The following is a 14,322-nucleotide window of genomic DNA, read 5'->3' as shown; positions in this document are numbered from 1 at the left end:
AGGGGAGAACAGTACTACATCAAGTTGCGGATGAAAGCCTGATAGGTGGATACGACCGGCTCTGAATCCGACTTGATGGTCTGAGATCAGGCCTTTGGAGAAGAGGAAGGATTTGATGTCGATTGTGATGATGGATTCCATATGACCTTGCTGATTATTGGAAGTAGTGAGCTTATACGTCTATAGTTAAGATAATCCATTTTTTGCACCTTGTTTATGTAATAGGGTGATGTTGTCAGACTTCCGAGGAGATGGAAGATGACCAAGGGCAAATGATAGATTGAGTAGAGCAGAAAGATGATGTGCAAAAGCAGCTGAGAAGGTACGTATTTATGAGCCGATACTCTGGTCCAGTTGCAGAATTGATCCAGTTTTCCTGGTCCAGTCAGGGGTTGTCAGAAACCTCTCCACGTTGTCAGGTGCAACATACGCAGAGTCCAGGAGCAGTTGGGTGTGACTGGGTATGGTGGCTGCAGAGAGCAAGGACATGGGGACACAATATTTGGAAGGAAACACGGAATTGTAGCATTCGGCCTTCTTATTGTAGCATTCGTATGAGGAAAGTCCTCTGTGGTGGCCTTTGTAGTGAGTGGAAGGAATGCCGGAGCGACATACTCGAGAGATAGACTGGAAAAGGTGCCACCAGGTTTGAGGAAGGAGTCAAGTTTGAAAGTTCCGTCTTGAGTTTAATCCCCTAAGTCCAGTCTTGTTTTCTGGCTTTCTTGAGAGTGGCTACACCTGGTACATGTTTACATATACTGTACAGTTGGACGTCTATATCGGACATCTTGGTTATAGCAAAGAAACCAGATCGTGTTTTATTCAATGCATAATTTCACTGTATTCACGATCCAAATTGCTGGAAAACCGGATATAAAGAAAGAAAGAAAGTTTGCCATGTCCTGGCAAGTGAAACTCAGACACGAAGTTCTATACATTCGAAAATCGTCAAAATTCAGATGAGATTGACAAAAGTAAAAACCAAAACATCAAAAGAAACAATCATTTTATCATTATTCCCTGCACTTCCGCATCGCATGCGGGTGAAATGATAAAATGTGCCATAGCATTGCCGAGCAACCCTTTAGAATGTAAACAATCATTTTATATTGTTTGTTTTGACATTTGTTTATCATTAATGAAACGGAAAACCAAATACTGCATTGGAGTCATCAGAAGGAACCAGAAGAAGTAGAGAGCAAAGATGGAGTCATCAGGAGGAACTTGGACAGGATTCAAGTTTCAGCAGCCAAGTGAACGTTCCAGAAAATATGGTGGGGGGGGGGGGAGAGAGAGGGAGGGAGGGGGGGAGAGGGAGGGAGGGGGAGGGAGGGAGGGGGGGAGAGGGAGGGAGGGGGAGGGAGGGAGGGGGGGAGAGGGAGGGAGGGGGGGAGAGGGAGGGAGGGGGGGAGAGAGAGGGAGGGGGAGGGAGGGAGGGAGGGAGAGAGAGAGAGAAAGAAAGAAAATAAATAAGGAGACCGAGACCGATGGGGGAGAGGTGTTGTTTGTGTAGAAGGAGGAGAAGGAGGAGGTGGAAAGCAAGACGGCTGTCAGCTACAGTGAGCTGGAGGTAGAGTGTCGGGAAAAGGGTTGGCGAGTTTCTTGTCAGCCATTTGAGGTGGGGTGTAGAGGGTATATTGGCAATTCCTTTTCTGCATTTCTTGCTCGGCTTGGAGTGTGTGGGACAGAAAGAAGGAGGATGTGTGACAAGGTGGCCCAGGTTGCCTTGAAAGGCTCACTTTGGATTCGGAGGAAGTTTATGGAGGCACGTCGAACGATATAGGTTGAGGTTGTTGGGGGTGGTTCATGTCAGCCTAAAGGGGTAGTGACTGAGCATGGAAGAGAAGTGTGTGTGTGTGTGTGTGTGTGTGTGTGTGTGTGTGTGTGTGTGTGTGTGTGTGTGTGTGTGTGTGTGTGTGTGTGTGTGTGTGTGTGTGTGTGTGTGTGTGTTGCAGGAGTGGGTGTGGTTTTGCATGAGTAGGTGTGGTTTTGCATGAATGTGTTTTTGTTTGAATGGTACAGGTTGCAAGGGTGGTGGTTGATTTTTTTTTTTTTTTTTTTTTTGTGTGTGAGTGAGTGGTTGTAGATTCTGGGAGGGAGGCGGGTTTGTTGTAGTCTGTGTTCTCACTGGCTGGGGTTGGGGGTATGTACGCATCTTCGTGTAGCTTTATGTGTAGGCATATGTGCCCCTGCTGGCCCACCTTAGCTGACCGTATCGAGGTTGAAGGGCCGAAACTGGATGATGCTGAGGACTTCGACTGAGGACCTGGTCAGTGAGGCACAATTTTGACCAGGTGTGTTTTGGAAGTATATATATATATATATATACACACACACACACACACACACATGCACATATACGAGCTTCGCTCGGCTTGCTATGCTTGCCTCGCCACGCATCGTTACAGAAGAACGGGCTTGTTTTAGCTGAGGATAATGATTGAACCTGAGTTGCTGTGTTGTCATGATTTACACCAATCGTAATACAATTATTTTGTATAAATTTATTTGTAGTTTTTTTTTTTGTTTGTTTTTTGTTTTTTGAATACAGAATCGAGGCTCGTGAAAGAGCTAACATTTATTTCACAAACAAATCAAACGGACAACAAAATATATAAAAAGAGGGTGTGGTAGAAAAGATGGGGAGAGAAGGGGAAGCACACAAACACAACATTTGAGAGCAGGGACATCGGGAGATGTGTGGGGGGTAGGAGGCATGGTAAGGGGGGGGGGGGGGGGTGGGAGAAGTATAAAACACAAGGACTTCCAGGACAGAAGTTGGTATTTCAAACAAGTGGATGTGGGGTGAAATTAGCAGGGGTAGAAAAGCTCAAGGTTTTGGATGGGGGAAGATAAGACATGGTGGTGAACAGCTGTTTTAAAGACCTGGAGAGCGTTTGTGATATTACATTTTAATAAACGATTTAGGTTGAAGATTTAGGTTGAAAAATAAAAACGATTCAAAAAAGAACCCCTCAGCACATACATACAGGAGGGATCGTTGCAGACTGGAAGTTTGGGACGATTACACCTCACCACCACAATTAAAAACACCTCACTGCCATGTAATTCAAAACACCTCACCACCACGTAATTCAAAACACCTCACCACCACGTAATTCAAAACACCTAAAAAAAAAAAAAAACCTCACCACCACGTAATTCAAAACACCTCACCACCACATAATTCAAAACACCTCACCACCACGTAATTCAAAACACCTCACCACCACGTAATTCAAAACACCTCACCACCATGTAATTCAAAACACCTCACCACCACGTAATTCAAAACACCTTACCACCACGTAATTCAAAACACCTCACCACCATGTAATTCAAAACACCTCACCACCACGTAATTCAAAACACCTCAAAAAAACACCTCACCACCACGTCATTCAAAACACCTCACCATCACGTAATTCAAAACACCTCACCACCACGTGATGCAAAACCACCACCACTTTATTAACAACACTTCACAACCACGGAAACAAAAGTTTCAGGGAGTAGTTCAGTGACAACAGACACTGCCCAGATGTGTAGATATAGAGATAAGCTAGCCGAAAGCACCCGGCGTTGCCCGGGTTCTTTTTGAATGAATTTACTACTATAATTAAGCTTTTACTCGTGGCCGTAGAAGATTGACTACTATAATTCAGCTCAGCTTTTAATTGTGAAATGGGCCCAGCTCGGCCGAAGCTGCCTCGACCAGCCTCGCCACCTAGCCTATAACCTTCCCGGGGCCCGTCCCGACATTTTTAGTTCTTTTTGAATGAATTTACTACTATAATTCAGCTTTTACTCATGGCCATAGAAGATTGACTACTATAATTCAGCACGGCTTTTAATTGCGAAATGGGCCAAGCCCGGCCGAGGTGGGCCTCGACCGATCTCGCCACCTAGCCTAAAACCTTCCCGGGGCCCATCCCGACATTTTTTGTATCGGAGGTTTCCTCCTATCTTTCACCCTTCAAGAGATTAGCTTGCACAGACAAACAAACAAAAACTTTCTTTATATATCTCTCTATAATTCCAGTAATCTCTGTGTGTCTGTCTGTATGCGACCGCTGTTTCTCGACAACTACCGGTCCGATATACTTGAAACTTGCCAGGTATATTGCTGGGGACCCGAGGATGTGCCTTTTCAAGGTTTGAAATTAATCGGACAAGTGGTTCCCAAGGTATGGTCACCGTACTCGCAAGCCGTTCGCTTTGGCTTTGCGAATGGACCAAACCATTTCATGTGAATAGAGGGGGGGGGGTTCTGTGGTCGTTACTGCCACGTGGTTTCAAAGTTTTTTTTTGTTGTTGTTGTTTGCACGCATGTTTTTTTGCACGCACGTACGGGCAAGCACGTACGTGCGGGCACGCCCTAGTATATATAGATGACTGTACCTGAGTTGCTGTTTTGTCACGGTTTACACCAATCATAATTCAAACAATCATAATGCACAAATGTATTTGTAATATACGTGATATTACATTTTATAAACAATTGAAGTAAAAAAAATAAAAATTTCCCCGAAAAATTCCCACCCCAAAAAAAAAAAATTGGAACATTTTTTCAAATAAATACCCTTAGGACATACCGACGGGAGAGATAGGTGCATACCAGAAGTTTGGTAGGATTTCACAAAAGTTGTAGGGAGTAGTTCAGTGACAACACAGACACTGCACATATATATATATATATATATATATATATATATATATATATATGTTATATTTATTAGTAGCGAGATACCTGCGTGTGGGAGCCCAGAATCTCATTTAAAATGTTTTGAGAAATTTTACAGAAACTCCCACCCACTTTAGAACATGTGCAAGGACTCCAAAAGCTGCACAGAACATTTGGTGGGGCAGGTCCCAAAACTGTGGGAGTAGTACTGTGTAAAATATATGTACCTTTAATGATGATGATGATGAGGCTGACAACAATGACGCTGTTTTTGATGATGATGAAGCTGATAACAATGACAATGGTTTTTTTCCACATGTGGTAAATGGTGAAACTGCTAATGCCGAGCCCATGAATGAGTTTATAGAGAGGGAGCCAGAGAGAGCCAGAGGCTTCGTGCGGGTGTAAACTCAGTCATAATTGTATTGTGATGTCAAGAACAGTACATAAGTAACATAAGGCACTCAGAGTGAACTCCATTCAATGTACAATGTGCGCTGAGTGGGTTCATCAAAAATGTAGTGGTTTGAGAGGGTCATTAACCAGTGTGGCAACAACATTCAAGTGTAAGGTGTGCACAGAGGGAGCTGCAGATGGAGGAAATGTTGAGTTGGATCTTGGAGACGGCGTGAAGCTGGAAGGTGTCAAAACATTTTGCTACCTCGGAGACATGCTGAATGGAGAAGGTGATTAGACTCGGCAACGGTTGCTCGAGTGAGATGTGCATGGAAGAAGTTTCGGGAACCGAGTGGCGTGCTGATGAGGAGGAGAGTGTCGCTGAAGCTGAAGGGAAAGGTGTATGCTGCATGTGTGAGAAGTGTTATGATTTATGGGAGCGAGACATGGGTAATGAACGTAGAGCAGCAACGAAGGCTGGAAAGGGTGGAAATGCGAATGGTTCGACGGATGTGCGGAGTATCGTTGAGAGAGAGGAAGACAAATGATGAATTGTGAAAGATGATGGGAATAGAGCCTGTGATGGATGCTGTGAAGAGGAACAGGTTGAGATGGTTTGGTGATGTGTTGAGGAAGGATGAAAGTGACTGGTTGAGAAGAGTGATGGAAATGAATGTGGAAGGAAGTAGAGGACGGGGAAGACCGAGAAAGACTTGGCTAAAGATTGTGGAAGAAGAAATGCGGGCAAGGGGGTTAACAAGGAGAGATGCAGAAAATAGGGCAAGATGGAGAAGATTGTCTTGGGGACCGCAAGGCTAACCCCCGCTCTAGCAGGGAAAATTGGCCTTAGAATGCCTGTAGTACTCATCTACCTGTACTAGTTAAGTGGCCATTAGAGGTCTCACAGTGTCTCTCATAAAGATGAGGGAGGTTATCACTGGACCCCTTTACAATGACAAATTCCTGCTACCATCAGTGGAATACACTGTAGTGAAGTGACGATCTGTCCGATATTACTTCTAGGCTTGAAACGTTTCTCAATTCCTCGTGAATGTTCAAAGCTTTTGTAAAGCTCTGATAAAACTTTTAAAGTTGTAGAGCTCTGCTAAATGCGTGGACCTCTAATTATTTTTATTACTTGTATCAGGTGAGAGTGTGACATTTATGTATGACACAGTACTTTATAATCAGATTTTTGGAATAGCGATGAACCACCGCGGTGTCTGCAGTGGTGTCCAATCTGGAAACGTAAGAGTCTGAATGAAAGTTTTTGTAAATGTAAATGATCGGCAGCGATGATATTGCAACATATACATGTATGATACATTTGCCATTGTGCAATGGGACATGGTTGATCACCCGATGAAACAACTGGGCCAGGATTTCCCAGGGATAAGATGAAGAAATAGGAACGGTTGGCCTTTTTAGAAGATGAGGTTCACCGGTAACTTGACAGTTCTTTGGAAACACCTGTGTGGAGGAAACCAACCAACACCAATAAACCCTGGGATTTCGATTTGTGTAATCCGACTTGTCATACATGTAGTGTTGCTCGTACGCTAACATCCCATGTGTCAGTGATTTCGTCATGCAGGATACTGTAACAAAGCGGATAAAACGAGTACATTGAAGCGCGATGCTGCGTGCGCTAATGCTTACGCAAAGAGCAAGCGGACAACGGGGTTCATAAAAGAGTCTTTATTGAAAGTACTCAAACTGCAGCACTAAGCTGCTCAGGGCTGCGCGCCCCGTGTATGTCGTGAGGCCACGCCTCTCTCCCTGGCGTGGCCCATCCCCACTTGGTGTGCGGGGTGATGTCACCACGTCAGTGCTTTCGTGTCCGCCACACGCGCCCCCCCCAGAATCCCCGCGCACCTGAAGGGTCAGTTTGCGGGGCAAACGGATGACCCGGCCGAAGCGCCCCCTGGCGACTGGCGGCGTCTGGGATGCAGGGATGCCATCTGGGATGCCTCCGGCTGCAGGACCGGGGGGCGGCGTGGCGGCGGGGCTGGGCGGTGCCGGGGGTCCGCCCGCAGGGGGGCGGCCCCGACGCGGGGGTCGGGCCACTGGCGGTGGATGGTCCACGTCGAGGTGGGCCGGCTTGAGGCGGTCTACAGAAACGTGGTCAGGAGTACCGCCGATGTCCAGGGTGAAGTGCTTCGCCCTGGTCTCCAGCACGCGGAAAGGCCCGTCGTACGGGGGCCGCAGTGGTGTCCAGTGGGCATCGTGGCGGACGAAGACGTACTCCGCCGTGCAAAGCTCTGGGGCGACGTGCATCGGTGGGTGCCCGTGGCATGCCGTTGGCACCACTGCGAACCTCTGGGCGGTCTCTTGCAGAGCGGAGCGCTGCTGTGCAGAGCGGAGCGTGGACCATGGTGCCGTGGAGTCTGGGAGGAACTCGCCCGGCACCCGCAGCGGTTGCCCGAAGACCAACTCCGCCGCGAATGCGCGCAGGTCCTCCTTGGGCGCCGTCCGGAGGCCCAGCAGGACCCAGGGGAGCCTGCCGACCCAGCCGCCGTCGCGGAGGGTGGCCCGGAGCGCGGCCTTCAATGAGCGGTGAAATCGCTCACACAGGCCGTTAGCCTGGGGGTGGTAGGCCGTGGTTCGGTGCAGCCGGACCCCGAGCCCCTGCGCGACCGCCCCCCAGAGCTCCGAGGTAAACTGGGGGCCACGGTCGGACGAGATATCTGAGGGGGCGCCGAACCGGGCGACCCAGGTGGCGATGAAAGCCTGCGCGACATCAGCCGCCGTCGTCGACGCCAAGGGCATGGCCTCCGGCCACCGGGTGGTGTGGTCCACCATGGTGAGGACGTGGGTGAAACCCCGCGAGGGGGGCAGAGGTCCCACCAGGTCCACGTGGACGTGGTCAAACCGGCGTTCCGGCACCGTGAACGGGGCCAACGGGGCCTGGGTGTGCCGGTGCACCTTGGCGCGCTGGCACGCGAGGCACGTCCTGGCCCAGCCGCGGACGGCCTTCCGGAGGCCATGCCAGACGAACTTGTCGGCGATCAACCTTTGGGAGGCCCTCGCGCCCGGGTGGGACAGGCCGTGGATGGTGTCAAACACCTGGCGCTGCCAGCCCGCGGGCACGATGGGGCGAGGACGCCCGAGGGAGGCGTCGCACAAGAGGGCCGCGCCCGCGCCGTCGAACGGCACCTCGGTGACGCGGAGGCCCGTGACGGCGGTCCGCAAGGCCTGGATGTCGGGGTCAGCGGCCTGGTCCGCTGCCATCCGGGCATAGTCGATGCCGAGGTGGACTGCGTGGGTGACGGCCCGGGAAAGGCAATCCGCCACCGGGTTGTCCTTCCCCGCGACGTGCCGGATGTCCGTCGTGTACTCGGACACGGCCGAGAGGTGACGCTGCTGCCGGGCCGACCACGGCTAGGTGACCTTGCCCATCGCGAAGATCAGCGGCTTGTGGTCGACGAAGGCCGTGAACGCACGGCCCTCGAGCAGATGGCGGAAGTGCCTGACCGCCAAGTGAAGCCCGAGCAACTCGCGGTCGAAGGTACTGTAACGGCGTTCGGGCGGGCGAAGCTGCCGGCTAAAGAACGCCAGCGGTTGCCAAGCTCCACGCACCCATTGCTCGTGCACCGCATCCACCGCATAGTCCGAGGCGTCGGTGGTGAGGGCGATCGGTGCATTGGGCGCCGGGTGTGCGAGCATGGTGGCGTTAGCCAAGGCGAGCTTCGCGCCCGTGAACGCCGTGTCCATCTGCTCAGTCCAGGTAACGTCGCCTTTGCCCGGCTTACCTCGGAGAGCTTCGTGCAGGGGGCGCAGGAGCTGGGCGATACGGGGCAGGAACCGATGGTAAAAGTTCACCATGCCCAGGAACTCCTGCAGCCCTCTGATCGTGCGGGGGTGCGGAAACCCCTTCACCGCCTCCACCTTGGCCGGCAGGGGGACGGCTCCGTGCCTGGTGACACGGTGCCCCAGAAAATCGATTATGGCGGCGCCGAACCGGCACTTTGCGGGGTTCACAATCAGGCCATGCTGGCCCAGGCGTTCGAAGAGCGTGCGGAGGTGGCATAGGTGCTCTTCGTGGGACGCGCTGGCGACGAGGATATCGTCCAGGTAGACGTAGACAAAATCCAAGTCGCGCAGGACGCTGTCCATCAGTCGCTGGAACGCCTGAGCCGCATTCTTCAGACCGAAGGGCATCCGCAGGAACTCGAAGAGTCTGAATGGCGTGATGACCGCCGTCTTCGGGACGTCCTCCGGCCTGACGGGGACCTGATGGTAGCCGCGTATGAGGTCCACCTTCGAGAAGAAGGACATGCCCGCCAAACGGGCGGAAAAGTCCTGAATGTGGGGGACGGGGTAGCGGTCGGGAGTGGTGGCGTCATTGAGACGGCGATAGTCCCCGCACGGTCGCCATCCCCCGCCGGGCTTCGGCACGATGTGCAGCGGCGACGCCCAAGCGCTCTCTGAGCACCGAACGATGCCGAGTCGCTCCAGGGTAGTGAACCCCGCTTTTGCCACCGCCAGCTTCGTCGGCTCGAGGCGGCGTGCCCGGGCGTAGACCGGTGGTCCGACGGTGGGGATGTGATGGGCCACCCCGTGCTTGACGGCCTCCACCGAGAAGGTGGGCCGCGTGAGGGCCGGGAAGTCGGCGAGGAGGCGGGTGAATGCGTCCGCTGCCGGAACCGAACCGTTTGGCAAGCCGCTTGGCAAGCCGCTCGTTGAGCTGCTCGACGAGCTGGGCAGCGCACAAGCGAGTGAGCTGAACGTCTCGGCCTGGACAAGACGTCTGCGCTTTACGTCGACCAGGAGCCCATTAGTGCACAGGAAGTCCGCGCCAAGCAGTGCCATGGGCACGTCGGCGGTGACGAACGTCCATCGGAAAACCTGCCCTCCGAACCGCAGAGAGAGAGGCAGCGTTTTCCATACGTACGGATGGGCGTCCCGTTCGCGGCAAGCAGTGCGGGGCCCCCGCCCGCGGCGTGCTTGTCTGACGTACCGGCGGGAACGACACTCACCTGCGCTCCCGTGTCGCACAGGTAACGGCGCCCGGATAAGGTGTCCATTATGAACAGCAGGCTGCTCGAACGGCCGGCGCTCATCGCCACTATTGAGCGCCGGCCCGGGCGTTTCCCGACCTGTTGAAGGAGCATGGCGGATGACATTGCCGAGCCTCGTGGCCAAACTTGGCGTGGAACCAGCACCAGGTGGTGGAGCTGGAGGAGTGTGGCTGGCTCCGCCAGGCCGGTGGAGTTGGCGGTTTTCGCCGTGGCGGTGGGCGGGGCGTGGCGGCGGTCACGAGGGGCGTATCAGCATGCTGCCTATGCTGTGTAAGCTGATGCTGTGGATCAGCATCATCAGCAGCATCAGCAGCATCAGCAGCATCAGCCTCGAGGTCCGTGACGGCCACACCGACTCTCGCCCACGTATCCGAAGCCGTGAAGTACCTGTCCGCCTCGGCTGCCAATGCTCGGGGTTCCGTGAGCCCGGTCCCGGCCAACGCGAGGCGAACCTGCGCTGGAAGTTGGCGACGGAAAAGCACCCGGAATAGAGAACCGGGGGCTTCGTCGCCCAACAGTGACAGCATATGGTCCATTCGGACTGACGGGCGCGTGTCGCCGAGCTCGGGGAGATCCAGGAGGCGGTCGGCCCGTGCGTCGTCCGTGAGGCCGAACGTGGCTAGGAGTAGCCGCTTGAGTGCCTCGTACTTGTGGCCGTCCGGTGGGTGGCGAAGGACGGACACAACTCGAGCGGCCATGCCGGGCCCGAGGGAGGCGACGACGTGGCAGTAGCGCGTGTCGTCGCCGGTGAGGCGCCGAAGCTGAAATTGGGCTTCGGCCTGGACGAACCAGACTTCGGCCTGGGCCTCCCAAAATTCGGGAAGTTTAATCGACATTGCCTTGTCGTTTGCCATTGCAATGGCATCGTGTTCGGAAGGATCGCTACGGCAGATCCAACGTCGAGGTCACCATATGAAGCGCGATGCTGCGCACGCTAATGCTTACACAAAGAGCAAGCGGACAACGTGGTTCATAAAAGAGTCTTTATTGAAAGTACTCAAACTGCAGCACTAAGCTGCTCAGGGCTGCGCGCCCCGTGTATATCGTGAGGCCACGCCTCTCTCCCTGGCGTGGCCCATCCCCACTTGGTGTGCGGGGTGCTGTCACCACGTCAGTGCTTTCGTGTCCGCCACAACATAATGTATTACAGAACAATGAGCTTACTACCTGGATTTAGAACATCCTGTTATTGCAAAATGCAAGGAGTTCGATATGATTGGACAGTGTGTTCTGCCTTATTACCCCGATCTCTCAGAAAGAATCGGAAAAAGATTGCGAGGTGTCCAGATTGGAGGAGGTTATAAGCTGCTGCACACCATGTGCAGTGTTGCAGTGGATGGTGTGCAGCAGCTTACAACCTGTATACGAGGCGACGGTGATAACCTGGCGAAAGGAGCAAATGTCTATGGATGATAACTGGGGGTGGTACGAGCATGTAGAACCGCCTGCACTGAGTGTGGGAAAGAATGTATTCGTGAAACTGTGACAAATTTGAAATGAACGTCGGATGAACATAAAAGGGGAGTGCGGTGCAATGTGGACACGCATTTACCATGGGGGAACCCGCATACTTGGCGTCAGTGAATAAACCAAGGTGGTCGTGGTTGAGGTCTCGCATGCTGGCAGACAAGGAGGTAGACCCAGTGAAACGATAGACATTCCAGCACGATGTCGTCTGTTCATAAATGTATCAAGCATGGGATGATGCAAAGTGGAAAGGACAAGAAAAACACAAGCGCAGCAGACAACACCATCATTCCACGCATACGCCACCACAAAAGTCGACCACAACATCGTGCTGCTTCGTCAGACAATGTAGACACACTGCCACCTAATGCCACAGACTCGCTCACAAGCCACACCTGCTCACCTACAAAGTAAACATTCAGCTTGCCAACACACTACACCTGTACACCACCCAAATACCCTGGAAAGAAGGAAACCAGATATGAACGGGGAAATGCTTGCAAAACCACTCATGTACATCCGTATTGTGTACACACAAAATCATGCCGCCCGCGATGAAGGAAGTGTAAAGCACCCAATGATGAAGGAAGTGTAAAGCACCCAATGATGAAGGAAGTGTAAAGCACCCAATCATGAAGGAAGTGTAAAGCACCCAATGATGAAGGAAGTGTAAAGCACCCAATGATGAAGGAAGTGTAAAGCACCCAATGATGAAGGAAGTGTAAAGCACCCAATGATGAAGGAAGTGTAAAGCACCCAATGATGAAGGAAGTGTAAAGCACCCAATGATGAAGGAAGTGTAAAGCACCCAATGATGAAGGAAGTGTAAAGCACCCAATGATGAAGGAAGTGTAAAGCACCCAATGATGAAGGAAGTGTAAAGCACCCAATGATGAAGGAAGTGCAAAGCACCCAATGATGAAGGAAGTGTAAAGCACCCAATGATGAAGGAAGTGTAAAGCACCCAATGATGAAGGAAGTGTAAAGCACCCAATGATGAAGGAAGTGTAAAGCACCCAATGATGAAGGAAGTGTAAAGCACCCAATGATGAAGGAAGTGTAAAGCACCCAATGATGAAGGAAGTGTAAAGCACCCAATGATGAAGGATGTGTAAAGCACCCAATGATGAAGGAAGTGTAAAGCACCCAATGATGAAGGAAGTGTAAAGCACCCAATGATGAAGGAAGTGTAAAGCACCCAATGATGAGGAAGTGTAAAGCACCCAATGATGAAGGAAGTGTAAAGCACCCAATGATGAAGGAAGTGTAAAGCACCCAATCATGAAGGAAGTGTAAAGCACCCAATCATGAAGGAAGTGTAAAGCACCCAATCATGAAGGAAGTGTAAAGCACCCAATGATGAAGGAAGTGTAAAGCACCCAATGCTGAAGGAAGTGTAAAGCACCCAATCATGAAGGCGTAGCTTTTTCCCGACAGCCTAAAAAAATCGATTCTTCGGCACATGGCTGCAAATGAGGTGCAAATCAGATGTAACTAGAACAATGCAACTGTGTCACCAAATGCTTCCGCATAGTCCCACAATGGGTAAATGCCATTGTTCGTTGTCCTAAAAATAAACAAGTTCGATTTAAATCCCTTAAGCTGTTCTCAAGTATCACATTTTCTGCCATGACAGGTTTCACATTGATCGTTGAAGTGGTTTCAGAGAAGGGATTTTTTAAACATCGGCTTTCAAGCTAATACGGCTGCATACCACATGACATATGACCTTAAAAATGCACACTCTGCATATGTATGGGTAGGGGATCACATTTGTGAAGTTTCGTGTTGATCGGATAAGGTTTATTTTTCTATCCAAGATGGCTGCCAAACCAAGTGACCTATGACGTCATTTTAAAATTCAAAGTATATGCAACAGTGCTGTTAGATGTTATAAAAATTTCTCATCGATAGGGTGAGCGGTTTCAGAGATATAAGTATTTAATATTTTCCTTCAATCAAATATGGCTGCCAAACCATGTGACCTATGATGTCATAAATTTTATATTTCAATACAAATGGGTCATAGATCATGTGCATGCAATTTCAGATTTTTAGGATAAGGAATTCGATGAAAACATTTTTGGCTGGTATACCACTTCACCTATGATGTCATCATTATCATGCTTTTGTTCCCCCATTGGGAGTACTTGACAATGTTCCAAGTTTCAAATTTTTCCATTCAGCGGTTTCCGAGAAATAATTTTTTAATTATATGCTTTTAATCCAAATTGGCTGCCATACCACGTGACCTATGACATCACAATTGTCATAAAAACATTCTGAATGGGTGTCACTACTACCCTGAAAGTTTCGTCTCAATCGGACATGTGATTGCTGAGAAAAACGATGTTTAGCCCATATGGACGGACGGAAGGTCGGACGGACAACCCAAAAACGTAATGCCTCCGGCGACTTTGTCGGTGGAGGCATAAAAATTACAGCGGGCTGAAACTATCATTTTCGGCTAGAGGAAGTTCAAAGAAATCAAGTTTGCTCTTTCTTACTTGTTGGAAATTAGAAAGTAGAGTTTAGTTCTGTTTGTTGGTTGGCTGTGCCTTTCAAGAGAATACATGTAACACCAAATTGTCCGTCTTCGTGCTGTGATAAAAAAAATCCATCGGCAGTGTGATACAATGAACTGCATGGATTCTGTGGGCACACACACATGTACAGACAAATATACACACACACACACACACACACACACACACACACACACACACACACACACACACACACACACGCACACAC

General features: G+C 50.7%; 1 protein-coding gene across 2 annotated transcripts in view; it reads left to right on the top strand.

Annotated features, from left to right (window-relative positions):
* LOC137429057 (cadherin-7) overlaps window positions 1–14,322 on the top strand; it is a 388,741-nt gene that overhangs the window by 9,152 nt on the left and 365,267 nt on the right. Inside the window, exon 2 of one of the 2 annotated variants that reach the window (XM_078781015.1) lies at window positions 2,207–2,294. The exons of the other annotated variant lie outside the window; for it this stretch is intronic. The gene's annotated coding sequence lies outside the window, so the exon portion shown is untranslated. The remainder of the gene's footprint in view (window positions 1–2,206; window positions 2,295–14,322) is intronic. 2 annotated transcript variants of the gene reach the window in all.

Source organism: Myxine glutinosa, chromosome 6 (genome assembly GCF_964187855.1).
Source record: "Myxine glutinosa chromosome 6, kmMyxGlut1.1, whole genome shotgun sequence".
NCBI classification, from domain to species: domain Eukaryota; kingdom Metazoa; phylum Chordata; class Myxini; order Myxiniformes; family Myxinidae; genus Myxine; species Myxine glutinosa.
This window is presented reverse-complemented; position numbering and strand designations above follow the sequence as displayed.